Raw genomic sequence first — 13911 nt, 5'->3', positions numbered from 1 at the left:
TAGAAATGTCTCCTCTATATGCATGCTGCTTTAGAGCCCTTTCAACAGGGTCACAGCCAGCCCTTTAGGAGATCTGTTATGAGCTTGAGTCTTTAGCAACACAAGAACATGACTGATAGCACTTGTAGTCTTACAGGTTCCTGTGGTGTGACTTGAAGCCTCCTGATGCTTTTTGTTAGTGTAGCAGTCACAGCACTACATTTCATCAGGCACCCCAACAATGGAATTGCAATCTTGTGCTAAGATGTATAGACCATGACAGAGTTTTCTACTATTCATCCCCTAGGAACAAAGAGAAAAAGCTTACAAATAAAACATCTCTTAATGTTTCAGGAAAGAGAAAGCATATATCAAGGTTTCCAACAATAATATCGCCAAATTCTTTAGTTATCAGGTCAGAGGGAAGAGTATCTTCAGCTTGAGGTCCCAGCAGAAGCAGCTGATCCATTCTTTTTGAAATTATGTGGTCTGATTAGATGGGCTCCCTTATCTCGTATTCTTTTTTTTACACCAGCTTTTCTTCTTGCCTCGGAACTTCCAGTGTGACCCCATTCTATTGCCATTTAGTGTTTTCATTATTTCAGTGCATTATTAAGCACTACCTGCACGGCTTCAAATGCTGCAAGGCTAATCCAGCCTTCTACTGCTCCCCTTACATCTCCTGGTAGGCCACACGGGAACCTCTCACTGGCTTCCTATGCCACCAAAGCTTCCTAATGCCCAGTTTAATCTTTATAAATTGGATCACTACATAACAACCCAGAAAGCATCACTGTCACTGTGTGACCCTCCTGTGTGTTGTGTTCCAATGGCCTTGTTATGCCCTGATTTTAGCTCACTTTCAGACTGTGGTTGTCCCAATTCCACTTTTCCTCTTTGTTTGGTCCAGTACATCCATTACAGCTGGTAATGGGCCTCTGAGTTTGTTATTGCTCAAAGAATGGACCACATTAATAATGTTTTTGTAAGTTACATGGAGAAACCCTGTTGTGCTTTTCCTCCTTTACTCCCTCTGCTGTAAGAAGCTTGCATAAATTTTAGTGCCAGTCACACATGAATAAGACTCTTTCAGTGCCATTAAAAAAAAAAGTCATTGAAAGGCCAGTTATGAAAACAACTTTAATTTCCCTTAAATTCAGTAGAAGCTGTATATATTCATTTTATCACTGGATCAGCCCTTTAGCTAGTAGAACTTCTCATTTAGGTGCTGCTGTTGTGCTGTACATTTTGAGTGAATACTTTTTTCAGGCAAACTGCATAACTGCATGAATTTCAATGTATGGATTGAGGAATGTCAACAGAGAAACACATTGGATATTTCCAAAATTGTTTTAACCCATAAGTGGTTAATGTTAACATTTGTCTAGTACCAATAAAGTTAAATTTATGTGGTACGTAATTTAGGAAATTGAGTAGGCAGAGAGCTGGTGGATGCCTTCTGAGCTAAAAAAAATGTTCACTTTCCGTGAAACGCTCACACACATTTGTCATAGCAACCTCGAAGGTGGCCATAATGCTAAGCAAAATAAACAGTGCTAGCATAATGTTCACTGTAATAACATGTCTCATGAGCTAGTTCAGTACTCCTTTTTATTACCTTATTTTCATTGCTCATTCACTGTGTTGGAGTTCTGTTTTGTGGTTTAATCATTATTACATCATTTTCCTTTCTTAATTTAAAGCTGCTGCCCTTTTCCTGTCATTCCATGCCACCTCTTTACTATGTGCACGTATCCCTCTTAACTTGCTTTATTTCTTAATAGCGAGTGCTCCACTCTATTAGTTCCCAGTAAAGACTAACAGTTGATAAATTTTGTATAAATTTAACTAGACAATACCCTCTCATTAGGAGAAAAAACCAACCAAACAAACAAAACCCATGAAGGATTAACGGGAAAAGGGCAATACAGTTAACAAAGTATGACAACACAAAACACATAGAAAGGTTAATCAAAGACCATCATAGTCACATCTATGTGAAACAAAACAAAATTCTAAAGTTTATAGATAATGCTCATTGAATTTCATAAATCATAATCAAAATACACAATATTTTACACAAATCATGAAAGTAGAGAAACTGCTTTCTATTCCAGTCTTCTTCTATTCCCCTCTTGCTTTTGTAGACAGAAACCTGGGTGAAATTAAGCGTATCTACAGAACAACGTACCAGAGATTTCCAGCAGGTGGACAATTGCTACTCCGTGTGCCTTCCCAGTCAGTCCTAATGTATATGGCAAGATCTCTGCTGACCCTCCTTGGGAAAGGCCACCTGCCAGGTCAGGACTGAAAAGGGACAAGGGTTCAGGGCTGGCACCCTATTTTACTCTTTTTACCGTTTAATAATCAACATAATCAAATGAGTGAACGGCTTATTCTTAAGCAGCATGTAGGTACTGTACGAATAGAAAAAAAATTAAAATACTCTATTACCCTTTTCCCTAGGAAAAACATGCTAGTTCATCATACTGGTAGCTATTTTTATCAGGTAATCCTTATCTGAAAGATGAAACTCTGTTTGCCTCAGATGAGTCGTGTAGAAGAAATATTCACTTTTCAAAAACCCTTCTGAGTCCCCTTCACTCAACTCTACGTAAATTTGGAAAAATAGTCAGGTTTAGAAAGGTTTCATATTGCCCATCCTCTGATATTCTGTCCAAGTCTCTGTGTATAAATGTATGAAGAAATTACCCTTGTCATGTCCTCTTACGTTTATCCACAGTGCTATATTCATGGCAAGACTATGTACAAGTGATGTAGAGTCCTCCAGGTTTTAATGAACAGCAGAGGGAACCAACAGGATGACAGGAAATCAAATTTAATGATACATTATCTATATTTGCTTTATAAAATCCCAAAGAAAATATCACAGATCCTTCCTCCCAACCAAAAATATAATCCACAGAAAAGATACCTGTTTTCAGGAGCTTTCCCCAGGTGCTAATGCTCCATCTTCCATAATTACTGATGCAAGCGGTGAAATGCACCTAAAGCAGCAAAGTTGCTCTCATTTAACTGTCTGCACTGAAATGTGATATCATTATTATTGTTGCAATGGTTTTGTGGTTTCTCCCTTTTCTCACTAATCCCCCTCTCTCTGTGCAATGCTCATCTACCAGAATAACGGGGAGGAAAAAACATTATGCAAAATGCATTTCCAAAGGTCTATCTGCATGAGTTAGGACTTGCATGCAAGAATGAAGATCAAAAGTCTGGGTCAAATTTGGCTAAAGCATGATAGCTTCGTTTAAAACCAAAACAAACACACACACCTCACTTTCTTATTCTAGATGAAAAGGAAATCCATATAAGCAACACTCTATAAATGGAACAAAAAGTCTTGACTGATATTTTTTCAGCAGTACAATGTGACAATTCATTTATGGAATTGGGTTTATTTTGAGTATATACACCCTAGCATTTTCATGCAATGGTATTCCGAAGAGAATAATAGATTAGCCAAGAGCTGGTGGGCTAATGGTGTTTGTCTTTGTTTTATGATGTTAATTAGGTTTACTTGATTGTCTGCCATTTACCTCAGACCACAGGATTAACTGAATGTCCTTCGTATTAACTCTCTCATCAGATAATTATCATTGCTTTTCCATGCAGTATTATTACATACAACGTTTACTTTAATTTCCTCCAAATATTGAATAAAAAGTGTATTCATTATATAACGTATTTACTCCTAGAGTCATGAAGTCATGAACTCATTTTAAGGACTGAGGAAAAGAAGCAAATACAAAATGATTATGGGCAAGACATGCTGTCTGCCTCAGCAGTCAGTTTAACGTCTATCAAGGAGAAATGTATTTTCCAAGGCCAATTGCGGCACAAGTATTTTTAACTTGCCCTTGCTTACACTGGTTTAAATCTGGAGTAACTCACTAAAGTTAGAGAGTAGAAGCCTGGATGAATTCCACAGAGCGAGAAAAGAATTTGGCTGCTAGCATATAAAGCTAAGCTGTTAATCTTCCTTTTGATTCTAGAGTTGGTCATTTCTTTATAAATGTTTACTACAGTTGTAGTACCTAGGAAGAAACTTATTTAACATTTTCAGCTGAAAATATATTTTCTCCTCCTGAAGCCTACATCTCAAGAAGGTGTCTTACTCTATCAAGCACATTAAGCTCTCTCCCTTTCTGTACAGCTGTACTGCCTCTAAGTTTCTCAGTCTTACCAAGGGGTTTCCTTTACAATACTTCCAGGAAGTAAGGATACGATAGTATTCCCATTTCGTGGACAGCCAACTGAGTCTCATAGGAATTGTGGGTTAAATTCAGAGCAAGGATTTTTTTCCTCAAGTGTCTCTGTAAACCCTTACAGACACATTCAGTTGCCTTACCTACTCAACACAGAAAAGCACCTAAAGTCACTCAATATTTAATATTTCCTGTGTGAAGTTATATTTTCTGTTGGACAGACATACAGGTGCATCAAGTTGTGACCATACCAAACAATGAACTGCTGGGCAGCTCCGGAGCTCTGTCAGGATTCACAAAACAGAGGCTCCTCATCCTTTTTTATCCATGATTCTTGATTTACTACCTAAATCTGGAATATAAAATCTTCAGTAAGAAGGGCATACAAGGTGGTCCCAATAGTTCAGCCTGTCTAACCCCTTGGGCTGTGGGTCCTAGGCTTGGTCCCCAACAGCAATGGTATGATTGCTTCTAGGTGACTGCTCCATCCACCAGGTGCTCTGACAAATTTATTTAGTGGAGTTTGTTTTCTATAAAACACATACCACTGTGCCAAAAAAGCACACTTTCAAGGCATGCAGCTGGGCAGGGGAGGACTAGGTTCTAGAAATTTCTCTTGTGAAACCAATTTATTTGTAACTGATGATCTTCAAGAAGAGGACTTGCCTCAGCCTGTTGGCTACACAGTAGAGGACTGAATTTGGATCTCCCATGATATACAACATGGTGGAACAGTGAGTTGAACTGTACCACCTCTAACCCTCTTAGCTATTAAAAAAAAGAATTTGACTGTTACTTAGAATAATAACAGTGACACTTAGATGAGCCCACCTCAGTGTGTCCTACTGGATAACCAAACTATCTGTTGCTCAGATCACTCAGTCCTATGAACTTCAGCCTTCTACATCTAAGTCTTTTCATGATTTATGGAGTGTAGGCTGGGCACTTACATCAAGGCATGCATTACATCTGGTTGCATGCACAACCTAGCTGAAGATTTGATCACCTTCGTTAACGTGTCTGCAAGAAGACTGACAGAGCTGAAAACCGACCTGGAAACTCTGCTCCAGTATGTTATTCCAATTCATCTATTCTGTCCACCATAGTTTTCCTATTGAAACACAGCAGTATCTCACTGGAATCATAAACTAAATTTCCATCTAGAAATACTTTTTCGCTACCTTTATTTTCTCTTTAATTTTAGAAAGACAGTGAGGAGCACCAATCCTGTGTGAGAAAGGAGTGGTGAAAAGATCTTTGGGTGCCCACATGGTGTACTCCATCTGTCTTAGAGTAAAGGAGCCTTTCCATTGACATCATGGGACTAGAGTGGGCCATTGACAGCTTGCATACTTTGCACACGCTGTGATTTGTAAGTGTTTCCAAGCAAAGAGCTTCCGGTCTTGCAAGATGCTGAACTCTTCATCTTAGTAAAGCCAATAGAAAACAGCATATCGCAAGGTTTGGTTGTGTCTCAACAACACTTACTTATTTGTTTCGTACTTATGATTGGAAATTTTCTAGGTAGGCTGGTGCCTGAATGAGTGTCTATACTGTAAAAAAAAAAAAAAACCCAAACAACTCAAGGATGAACAAAATCTCCTGCAAGAGATTTTATATAATACTAACGTGTACAGGTGCCACCTAACGATGGGAACAAATAAGGAGGATGATAATTTGTGAAGATCAGCATCAAGAGCTAACATAAAAGGTATTAAAAGTAAGTTTATTGCTAAAATGAGGGGTTTGAAAGACTATTAAGGAATATAATTTTCAGATAAGGGCCTGAATGGATCTACATATGGAGCTACATGTAGCTGTGTGTATGGGGGTTACAATGAAAATCAGTTAAGTTGTGAAGCAAACTTATTTACTAGTTTGGTTTTATTTACTATTGTATATGCTGATGCAGAACTCAGAAGATCTACTGAAGCAAAAACCACTCTTAAGAACAAACCTGAAGAGAAAGAGTCAGTAAAAAAATAAGGGGCAAAAAGTATATTTTTAAAATAATATAACTAAAATTATAAACAACTTTAATTTAATACACTTTTCTCCCTAGAAGTCCTTTCCATTTCACCAAGGGACAGCTACATAATAATCGCTGTCTACAAAACCAGTCTGTGCACCTCTGTATTGTGTATGTACACAGTATACAGAGCACCATCTACTGACATACAAAGAGCATGAAATATTCTTCCTTCCTAGATCATTTTCATTGCAGCTCACAACTGCGACTTTAGTCTTCCTATGACTCCAGCCAGCACATGTCCTGAATGTGATGATTTCTGTGAGTAATCACATCATGTATATAGTAATAAAAATGTGAATTTAAAACAAAAAAAAAAAATCTTCTTTCATTGGCAGGGAGAATAACATGCACTTGCAGAGGCCATAATCTCTCATTCATTTTCTCAGTCTGAATAATTTACACCAAATCCCATCTTGGATGAATTCATCTTTCATGACAGTAGTCTTAACTTTGCTTGCTCGTGGGAAGAAGCAGTAGAAAGTAATACGTTACAGAGATCACTGTATCTGCCTTTCCTGTTAAGCTGAATTTAAAGACTTTAGCAGACTATTTGAGAGCTGTTGATTAAGTACCGCTGTCCGTCCTTCATTCAAACAAGAGGAGGTGGTGTATTTCGCAGTTCCTATTCCTCTTGCTTCCTCCAGACACACTGAAGTTGAAATGTGAGGACTGCTTGTAGCGGTTTTACTGCTGTTACCCTCCAGATACAAGCCTGTGTCCCTGAAGTGGCTCAGATAACAGTAGTTTACTGATACAAGATAGTGCAGCTCTGTGAGAGCTCTACAGAGCTCTGTTGGCTAAATGTTTCTAATGTAGATTTTTCACCCCCAGTTTTAAAGAAATGAAATGCAGCTCCACAGAAAGAATGTGTGAATGACAAAAGGTGTGCTGGAAATAAAAAGGAAATTGAGTCTTCCTTACTTCTCTGTTCCATAGTAAATTAAATTTTTAAAAAATCAAATAATAAAACAATAAAGGGAGCAAGAAATGCAGATATTTTTCGCTATTTGTGTAGTTTAGCCACTAGTTACTTGGTGTATGAATTAGCAATGCAAATAGTGAGAAGAGTATTTACAGAGTAGCTGGAGGATTTGTGGAAGCCGTCACGCACACATGATGACAGTGTCTTGGTTTCACCCACATTACTCCCTCTTCTCAGTTACAAAGCCCCTCACTCTTTGAGGAGCAGCCATATGGTTAGGGAGAGGGGAACTGATGCTGCACAGACAGAATTTGGGTTTTTTTCTCTGCTCTCAGACAGAGAGCTCCTTGGGGACAAGCTGGGCCTAGTTGGTTGCATAATTTTGCTTTATTTCCTAAGCAATTTTTTGCAAGATCCTTTTCAAAGGCTTTCACAATTCTACTTTTCTTAGCTTATAAGCTTATCTTTTGGTTTCTGTCTTTAAAACCCGTATGCTGGGTGTACTCTCTTGGCAAAAATCTGGCAGTTAGCAAAAGCAGTACTTCACAGCGTAGCCAGTATCTTAAAGGATTATACTAATATTAAGAAGACGCACAAAAATTGTGCTAGATTCTTTCTGAAAGAATTGAAAAATTTCTGAGCTTCCTGAGTATTCCCCAAAGGCATTTACAAAGAAAGTAATTTGCAGATGACCCTTCTAATTTCATCTCACCAACAGTATGTTGAGGTCATCTGAGATTTATGCAATGCAGACATCTGGGGAAAGGGAAAGACTATTCTTAAAGATCTTCAAGGGTGATAATAATTATTATGTGTTACAGTAAGATCAGAAATATATCAGAAGCCTTCCAAGAGCATCAGCTGTGATGTTGCCATTTGAAATTGGAACTGAAAAAGGAAAGCAATAAATATGGTGGAAGGTCAGGGGAAGAATTTGGCACTGTCAGAATGGACTGGGTCTGAGCATTTTTTGTGATGGGGAAAAATAGCCATTAGAAAAATGATTGTTGCTATTTATGAACATCAGGTTGCTAAGTGACATCATGTGATATTCACTGCTTCATCGGCCACCCACAGTTCTCAAGGAATAGCAACAGAGGGGGTGAAAGGGGAGAAAGCAAACCAAAAGGCTGAGTTACTATTTTTAAAAAAAGGCCTACAGTTCAAGGCAAAGCAAAATAAGCTTTCTAAAAATACCTTCTTTCTTTTTCTAGGAGAATCCAATAGAATTAGGTTAAGAACTTTTTACAAAAGCAGTATATAGGTGAATCATTTGAAAGAGAGAGCCTAAGAACCAAAACCTACCCCCAGTCTCAAATATAAGTTAGTGACCCGCGAGAGGAAGATGGTATGCATTAAAGACCACGTCATACATTTTTTAATTGCTTCTAATTTTGGATACCCCTCACACTCAGGACTTGAGAGGCATGGGACATAAAGCAAGCATGCTCAGCCTCTTTGTAATCCTTTTTTTTTGTGATTTCTCTTTGATAGCTTTTTGAATGCCTTACTCTGGGACACAATCATTCATCTTAACTTTATTGATGCTTTGCTTTAACCTTCAATACTAATATATAAAATGATCAAAACGATATCTATTCCCAAAATGTCCCTTCTCCCACCCTCTCATGGCTTCCTGTTGCCTCTCTCCAGATTCTTTCAGTCATGTTATCAAATTCTGGCATTTTTCATTTTAATGAGCGTAAGTACAACAGATTATTAATTTGGTGTCTGTTGGCCAGAGAAAACCATTTAGGATATTGAATTAATTTTATCTATTCTCATACACAGTGATTAGAAAGGAAAGACAATTTGGTAGTAGTGAGTGCTGGGATAAATGTGTTAACCAGGTGAGTTAGGGGGACTGTTTATTGGGTTTTTTCCTCACAACATGACTATCGATAAGTATCTGTTATTGATACATCATTATTAACTTTCCGAATTAGTATGCACAGAGGTGAAACTTCTGAAAGTTTCAGAATCACAAGTTTATGCTGATTTACATTCAGATCACTCTCTGACCTGGAGCTTAATTCGCTATCTAGAAGGAAATTTCTGTCAGCAAATGCAAAATGTCAGGTTCTAATCTTTCTTGTTGAAGCCTTTCCATTACCAGGCTCCCTGAAAACTGCTTGTGTAGCACTACTGAAGCCCTTTAAATTAGAAGTGTGTCTTTTAGAGAAGGAAAAGCAAGAATTTCATTTCATGCACAGGTCTTTATTGACATTTTCATTTGTGGTGTTGAAAAAACCCAAAAACAAAACCAACAAAAAGACAAATATGCCCTCAGTTCATTTTCCCATGCTAACAGAGTAGCTTTTTTTCCTGTGGCAAACACACCTTCCAGACAGGGAGTTGCTTTCGGACTTTAGCGGTTCACTCCCTTCCTGTTTGAGACCAATTACGTCTCATTTGCAATACCATTAGTCAAGGAAGTGGCTATCCTGAGGTCACTCTCAGCCCACCCTTCCTAAATGGCACTGGTATGCCTTTCTTCCAAGCCACCAGCCGTGAGGTTGGGCCCTCTTTGTGGTGTAGGCTCCTCCAAATGTACAAGCAATGTAAACCTTTCAGCACTGGCCGCAACGAGTGCAAGTTGAAATCCTCCAAACTAATTTGAAAGCTGTGGTTTGAAAAATGATGCTGGCTATTTATTAAAACAGCAAGCATGATCAGACCAAGCCAACTTGCTGGTTTAACAGATGGAAGCTTGTTAAAAATCTTTATTCCAATATGTTAAGAATCCAGTTTTGCTACAAATTGTGAAGTATGACTTGTGAGTCAAGCCCCAGTGGAATGGATGTCTCATACTTTGAAAGTCTCAGCTTTACATTCAAGACCCAACATTTGCCACTTTATGATGTTGAGATTTGGGTTTTTTTAGAAGTAAACTATTCCCATCATTTAACAATATCCCATGTTTCCTGTCTTTTATTTTAATTAGGACAGATATTCATTACATTTTATCAGTTGCGAAGACCATGACGATTATTATTATTTCTTAAATTTATTAAGTTCTGGTGTACCGTCTTTACTAGTCAGATAACACTCTTTTTTACACCTGAAGCACAACAAGTTTTAAGTGACTTCCCAAGGTCACACTGTGTACATGACTAGCAGTGAAATAATTTTGTCTTACTAAATGCAAAAGACCTTCCCTTCTCCGATATTTATTCTCATCAGAAAGAAGCTAATAGAGTGAAAAAACAGAAAATTCACTTAACTGTGGGAAATCCATGGAAGAGAGAAATGGGTAGTGATAAAAAAAAAAGAAGAGTTGTGAACTGAAAGAGGGAGCTTTTGCAAATCTATACACCTGAATTCCCTATGGAGGTAGTGTAGTGCGTGCCATCACACACGCTTTCATGGAGAAGTCTGAGCCTTCCAGTCTTATTCACATAGGTTGTGGGGACTGGTAGCAGGTTTCTGACCTCAGAGAATCCCTCCCAGGCAACTCACACATCTGGTTACATGCTTTCTTTGCCATTTAAATATTCAGCATATTTTAATTAAATTGGTATTTGCAGAAGAACTATCATAAGACTTTTCTCTGTTGTACTTTCTTGAAAACAGAGTAAGTATGAAACAGGCACCTCTGACTACATCATACATGAGTAAAACAGCTTACAGTAAAAGTCTGTGTACATTCATGAGATTAATTTTCAACGAGAAAACCTAAAAGCAGGAACACTTTGTGCTTGGTTTTTCACTCCTGTAACTCTAGTTTTGAGCTGAGATTAATAAACTTACCTTTCAGTGAAACAAGTGAAAGAGAACAGAGAATGGCTGTAATACATGAAGCTTCTCACAGTGAAGTCCCACCACTTAACTTCTAAGAAATAATGTCAGTGTAAATCATGATGTGATGAATGTTTCACTGAAATGATTCATGCCATATGGTCTGAAGAGCAAAACGGGCACAGTTTATTTTTAAAAGAATGAGAAATATGAACTTGGAATATTCATTGCTTTGTCCTGCCAGGCTGAACATTTGCTGTAGCAGGGGCCAGACTTACTGCAGGTCTGTCTTTTTTTGCTCACTTAATATGTTGCACTAATTTGAGACTTCAGTCTCGTTCATAATGGAATCATGTCCACAGAAATATGACCAGTACTCAGCAGCCTCTTCTGCAAACAAATGTTCACTGGGCACCTACAGACTAAATCATCTTCTCACTTTCTCTTCAAAAAAAAATCCATGAGAAACTTCAGAAGTAAATAGTCTTCATGGTGTAATGACTATCTTGGTAGTGAGAAGACAATTAAATTGAGTCCCCTGACAGAGGTGAAAGGTGATGGCAGTTCCATCAGTCACTCAGATTTCCCTTTTGTGAAGTTGCTTATAGTCAACATCTTTCTTGCTATATTGTTGCATATTAATATATTCAGTGTGAGACTCCACTTAAGCAAAAAGAAATCTAGGTTCTTTCAACAGTCTCTTGTACGTCTCTTTCAACGCCTCTCTTATAATGCACTACCAGAAAAAAACAGAAGCAAATTAATGTAGATACCTGGTCTGCAACAAATTATTTATTTTTATCAGTGATGCTAGAAGGTATGAGCATAACTCACTGAAATATTTAGTCCCCACACCTACTCCTTCTAATGTAAATGACAGATGTCTCAGTAACTATGTGCAATTAAGCCTATAACAGTACAGAGCTAGACTGTGCCTTACTCATTTCATCCCAGCTCAAGGACAATGAAGAGCTCCTGTCTCCTTAGACAAGCACTGGAAAAAGAGGGCTAGTCAGAATGTTGCAGTCATTGTGCAAGGTGTTGCTGGCTCCCCGGTTCTGATTCGGCAGTCAGCACCCAGCTCCCCACCACTTGTACAGAGACATGTGTCCTGAGAAAGTAGTTTGAGAGCAGTCCATTTTCAAGAAATAGAAATTTTCATTCTGCAAAATTTATCACTGTGCGTAATTTCTCGAAAGACTTCATTCTGGACTGAAAACTTTAATGTCACTACTTCAGGTGGGTCGATTTGGTCTGGGAGATGTTGAAAGGGTGATTTATAAATCAAATGTCTATCATGGGAGGTCACCTTCAACTTCAGTAGGGTAACCTTTAAATTGATGGGCAGGATTCTTGCAGCTAGTATAAATCCGCTCAGGTTCGGTGAAGTTAGCATAATCATCATTCACACTTACTTTACTTGCAAGATTGATGTAATTTATATATAGATCAATTTTAACTAGCAGTGAGGTTCCACAATGGCATAAGTAAGTTGATACTGTCTGGGGTGGGTACTCCCAAATCATCTTTAAAGATATAAAAGTGTTTACAGAAGGACTAAAAGCTATTTAATATTAGGTTTTAACAAGCAAGATACACTTGTTTAAATGTCAGTAAAAAGACCGAAGACCAGTGCCTTTCTTTTTAATAGGTTAAAAGAAGGGTCAGTAGCTTTTTACAGATGGAAGTTTAATAGGTTTAACCTGTATAAATTTAAACTGATAAAAAAATTCTGTAAAGAATTTACTTCATTTTAACAATTAAACCTGTTATTGATCTGTTTTAGACACAATTAATATAAGCTTCTTATATTAACTTAAGCATGCATAAAATGCTGTCTTTTCTCAATAATTTTTAAACTGTGCACATACAGTACAACATCGCATGTAGAGGACAGCATTTATTATGCAGTGTATTCAATTCCTCCTCCACTCCTATGATCCCCTCTAGCGGTCAGTAATTGCTAAACGGTCCTTAGTACTACAAATTATTTGTATCTTTTCTGCATTGAAACATAGTCTGTTTCCCCCTCATCTGAATTCAAGAGATCTGTTTTTTGATTCCTGTGCTGCATATGAGAAGGACAAAGCAACTGAATCTTTTGAACCGTGCAGCCAGAGTACCTGTGGGCAGTTTTACTTTCCCTACTAGGAGTATAGATTGTGCACAACACACACAACCAGGAGCCTGCTCTGCTGGCAGCGCAGACCAGGAGGTGACTGCTCTGCTGCAGCAGTAAGCAGGACCCCTCCACCCTTGCCACGCGGCAGTATGAGAATGCCTGGCTTTCACTTGCAAGCCTGGCAGGAGGAACACTTCTTGAGCAGTTTTGAATAGCATAACAACATATGACTTGTCATAGTCATACGAGTAGTTTGGTAACTAGTTGAGATTTACTTTAGTTTAACATCAATAGAAAACTGAGTTGTGTATTTTGGTTTTTAGTAAAATTACAGGCAACTTGTAGGGATTTAATATGAATTGGCAGAAGACCTATCCCCCAGATTCGTACTTTCACCTTGCTTTCAACTCAGGTGCTTTCCAGTTTATTTAAGAGAGGTATAGACAGCTCCAGCCACATGCTCAATTAAGATGCCATTTCATACCATTTCAAGTTGATTCAAGTCAGTGCTGATCCTGTGCTATCTTCGTTTTCTAACCATGGTTGTGGATTTCCACTCCTTCCTGGTGCTAGCACCAGGACTTGGCTGACCGCTGAGGGAGATGGCTAGCTGGCAGACTAGTGAAAGGGAACTCCTGACAAAAACCGAAAAGCTCTAGGGCACTGATGACCTACTTGATGCCACATACACCTTTCACATGAAAGTAATGGCTGTATGCTGAGACATCTTCCCTTGGTGTTCTTGTTTGTATATTACTAAGGGCATGGGGAAAAGGCAAAGTCCACTCCTGTGGGAGTAGGCTGTTACAAAATATTTTTAGCCAGCTTTATTGTGACTTTTCTTCCTCCCCCAGGGATGGGAAACTCAGGAATGGGCATGGAGAAAGGTGTG

Source organism: Athene noctua, chromosome 6 (assembly GCF_965140245.1).
Source record: "Athene noctua chromosome 6, bAthNoc1.hap1.1, whole genome shotgun sequence".
Taxonomy (NCBI): domain Eukaryota; kingdom Metazoa; phylum Chordata; class Aves; order Strigiformes; family Strigidae; genus Athene; species Athene noctua.
Note: the sequence above shows the minus strand (reverse complement) of the source record.